The sequence below is a fragment of the Erythranthe guttata genome, chromosome 2 (genome assembly GCF_056151865.1).
Source record: "Erythranthe guttata isolate IM_541 chromosome 2, IM_541, whole genome shotgun sequence".
Lineage (NCBI taxonomy): Eukaryota > Viridiplantae > Streptophyta > Magnoliopsida > Lamiales > Phrymaceae > Erythranthe > Erythranthe guttata.
In genome coordinates this window covers 11,257,501-11,262,015 of record NC_142534.1, presented here as the reverse complement: position 1 = coordinate 11,262,015, position 4,515 = coordinate 11,257,501, and the positions used below count along the sequence as shown (strand labels likewise).

Sequence of the window (4,515 nt, the reverse complement as noted above, 5' to 3'; positions counted from 1 at the left end):
TGCAAAGATTGTGATTTGCGTAAGATTGTAAACGTTTGACAAGTAAGATTGTATCCAATGATAAAAAATTAATTCACGTATTCTTTTTCTTCTTCTTTTATTTTTATTTTTTCTATAACAAAGATTGTAATATTTATGTTTGATATTTTTTATTATACTTCATGTATAATCAATCATCCAGATTTTCATTATTGAATCCAATTTCTTACTTATTTAAATTGTTTTGTTTTAATTGTTGTACTTAATATATGGAAAATGTTGTATTTTATGTATGTTTACTTACAAAATGAATATCCGTTTATGCGTGTGTGTGTTTTGTTCACTATTAAAATGAACGATTATTTAATACTCTTCAATTAACTACCATATACAAATATATCAAATTATTGCAAACTAGTTTTTCACCCGTGCGATGCACGGGGACCTTTAAGATTAACTTGTCATACTATAAGATATAATTAAAAAACTAAATTATCAATAAATACAAATTAAAATATTTATCTGCATCGAAATAAATATAATTGAAGTGTAAAATGTGAACCTGAAGAAATTACAGGAAAAGAATATTTTATGTTGGAGCAAGTTTTACAGCCTGAACATGAGAAACTAACTTTCAAAGTTCAGGAAAATTTCTTTATCCACATGAAATGAAGCATGGTAACAGAAAGATAAACTACATGAGATGAAACTCCTAAGTTGTCTCCTTTCCCCAACTTGATGATGAGGGAAGACATCCGTTTCTCTCTTGATCTTATCTCATTTCTCTCTGCAAAATAATTCAAATCATCATCAGCAAATAATATCTGAAGAATCAATATTATTGTTTCGATTTAAATACATGGATACTACTTCTCAATACCTTTGGAAGACTATTAAAATTAATTATCATTTGTATTTGAACCCAAAAATCATACTTCAACACACACTTACACTTATGTATAAAAAAAAATAAGCCAACGACTAAATACTTGTAAAAAAATATCAACTTCTCAAATTAAAAGGAAAAGAACAATGAAATCGGTCAGAATGCACGTAAATGACAAGGAATGTTATAAGAAAGTAAAAAATTACCTGAGCAAGGATAAATTTCACCACATGTTGTTTGTTAACGGGAACAACTGACGACGTATGGCTATGTTATTGGGTTGGTAGAGGCAAACTATCGAACGTCTTGACTGGTAAACACTTCCACCAATTTCATGATCGTTTGCGTTTTTCTCGAGATACTTGTTCCATTGTTTGACAATTCCTCTTCATCTTGAAGCATAGGTACAATAGTGTATCCACCCTCTGCTTCGTTGAACCCTAATTAGCATGCCATTCGTTTCACCAACAAATAAACCATCTTAATAAATTGCAATAACATCTAAAAGTATGTTGTAAAATTCCTATTTGTCTTTAGATTTGGAAATTTAATAGGCAAATTTTCCGCGCTAACTGAGTCGTTAGGTGAAGAATCTGTTTTCGAACAATACAATAGACAGGTCCTAAAATCAAGATAGCGTAAATTTTAAGAACAATTGTCAAGAATTCCCAATAAAATAAAATAGGGGAAATTGATAACACCACAATACTATGAATTACGCACACACTATTATAGAAGCACATTAATTATATTAATTAAAAACAATTATATGTAGTTAAGTAATGACCTGTGGCAGCAGTTACTTGGGATTTGATAAGGTGACCTTTATTTTTGAATCAATCGGCAACAAATGGCACACCCAAAAATATCACTTTCTTACCAAGCTCCTTTGCCCCCTACCTTGCATAAATATACCCTATCGTACTCAACATATCCACTCCATATGCTGTCATCAGAACATCCATCAATCACTTTAGCTTACGTTGCTAAATATCATTATATATATGTATATCAATCAATTTGATGATGATGCTGATCGATACGCACCAGCATTAGAAAGCCTAGAGACTTCGGCCTCTGGCGCACAAATTCGGCTTTGTCTCCTTGTATGTCAAGATTGAGTCTATCTATGTATGTATAATATATAGAAACATCATATTGAATTATGTAGTTTTAATAATTTATTGAAGTAGAATGAATAGGGGCTTACCCGCATTTTGTCCTGCAAAAACATCCAAGGAGGCCACAGATGCCATTGCAAGCTGCCCAATGTATTCTTCAAATAGCTCACTTCCAAATAGAATCACAAATACATAATGTAATAAGCAAGGAGCGGAGGAACTGGATAGCGTAAAAGAGAAGATGAACAAATATAGAAAAATAAAATTCAAACCGTCTTCGAGAAACATAGACGAAGTTATAAGATCGTAAAAAAAAAAAAGAAGCCCAAAAACAGGGGGAAAAAAAGAAAATAAATAAAAACGACCCAAAGCAAGTGATAGAAAAGCCTATAGGCAAACCAACAATTACAAAAACTGCCCTTAAAGTGGTAAATAAGCTTCAAACGCCAATGAAATCTTACCCCATAACCCCATAATCTGGAGATTCTTTTAAGGACAGACCAATATGTTAAACATAATATCATTATTTCCTAAATTTTTATCTTCATTTGACTGATTGCATATTATATCAAGTAAATGCGGCCAAATAGAACTCCTTACCCCTTAATCGCACAAACTTCGATTGGTTGGAATAAGATCACATATCTTTGTACATATTAATGAAATATCTTATGATGCTTCGAACCACGGTCCGTTATCATGTTGCTCCCAGAACTTTCTTGTAAAATTTGACAATGAAATATAACTGGAAAAAAAAAGTTAAGGCATATAAAAAAAACTCCTTAAAGCAATATAAAAAACCAATCCAAAACTGGAACATCAGTCTTGAGAAACTATGAAAAAATAATGGAATTTCATTTGAAACTCTTAACACAATTCATCAACAACAAAGAAGTTTTTAAATGGTTTTCTATAATAAATTTCTTCAATAAATAATTATGATATGGATTTAAGTCACAATCCCAACTATAAATAATTATAAGCCAGAATACATCAATTAAACTTACTCATTGGGAAGAATTCATATAATACAGAATACATCAATTAAAACAATTGAATCATTAATCCCTCAAATTATAATAAGAAGAAAAAAGACCTGAAAATTGTCCACGAATTGGTGCCGCTAACCATTGGTAGTGACTGAATTGCAGCAAATTAACGTATATTTACAACCACCACGGGAGGAAGAGACAGATGTGAAAAGTTACAGATCGTGTATGTTGCAGTTGAGTTGAGATTGTGTATTCAGCAGTTAATTGGCGGAGAAGCGAACGGGGACAAAACTGGTGGAAAAAACTGATTAATGGGTTGCTGCAGTTGAAGGAGTGTGTCTTTAGAGAGAAATTTAGGGGAGATGAAAAACGGCAGAGAGAAATTTATCCGTTTTTTTTTTCTTTTTTCTACCCAAAGATTTTACAAATTACAAAACTTCCCTTAGGGCTTGTAAACCTAAAAATGCCACGTGTCAGCATTTTAGGCCCATAGATTGTCTTTTTATATATATATATAGATAGATTGACCTAATTAATGCTATAAACTAATTGTCATTACCATCTTAACAATTGTCGATAATTTAAAAAAAAAATTAGATTATATATTACTTTTCTTAACAACATATGTATATTTTTTGTCTCAAAAATAAAATTTATAAATATAATAATTTTTTTTTTAATATATTATAAAGTATATCGAATTATTTCAAAGTGACCCTCATTCATGCTATACTTATTTTTCGTTACAATCTTAGTAATTTTAATCTATAATATTTTAAAACTGTAAGAATATAAAAGAAAAGGGCAAATAGAATTCGGTGATTTTTTGTTATTTAAAAAATTACCATATATTTCATATGCCATATTCTTCCATGTTTAAAATTTTCCACTTTTTTTTCTTTTTTTAAGTCAAATTTCTTCACTCTGCCGTGCAATAATTTATTTTTATTATTTAATACACGTTTGTATTGAAAATTCAAAATTCAAATTAAAATTTGAACATGGAAGAATATGTTTGTATTTCATTAGGATTAGCAATAACATTAGAATTACTAACACTAATAGTAATAGTATTATTATCATATTAGTATTAGTTTATGTTGCGATGTACTTTATTGCTTGACATTTGGCGATTTTAATCGATGACATGTCTCCAATTTCATTTCACGTGGCAAATTGATTGGTGGAAATAAATCACCAAAAAACATGTCACTATTTTTCAAAATTAAAGGTAATTAAATATATTTAATAATTTTATTTATAAATTTATATCCTACCACTTATAAAATTTTCTAAATATATTAACTTTGTTGGAAACTCTTAATAGATTTATTTTATAATTTAATTTTAATTGTAATTAATTTAATTTGAATTTAGTTAAATTCAATTCAAAATCTTCCCTTAGTATAATTTCATGATTGGTGGTGTTACAAAAATTTTATATTTTAATTCATAGACTTGGATTTATATTAAAAAAACAATATTGCAGAATAAATCATTTGATATTATATATATTACATGAACATGATTAAAGAAT

The 4,515-nt window shown here is 28.9% G+C and overlaps 1 long non-coding RNA gene across 2 annotated transcripts; it reads right to left on the bottom strand.

Annotated features, from left to right (window-relative positions):
- Nucleotides 1-508: 508 nt before the first annotated feature.
- On the bottom strand, nucleotides 509-3,359 carry LOC148772323 (uncharacterized). Of its 2 annotated transcripts, none has more exons than XR_016035132.1 (7): nucleotides 3,083-3,359; nucleotides 2,587-2,731; nucleotides 2,076-2,155; nucleotides 1,913-1,992; nucleotides 1,653-1,811; nucleotides 1,072-1,305; nucleotides 509-766 (listed from the first exon to the last, which is right to left on the bottom strand). It is a non-coding gene; the product is annotated as an uncharacterized LOC148772323 (long non-coding RNA). The 2 variants fall into 2 exon arrangements; XR_016035133.1 differs by having other exon boundaries at nucleotides 1,913-1,988.
- Between the last annotated feature and the right edge of the window lie 1,156 nt (nucleotides 3,360-4,515).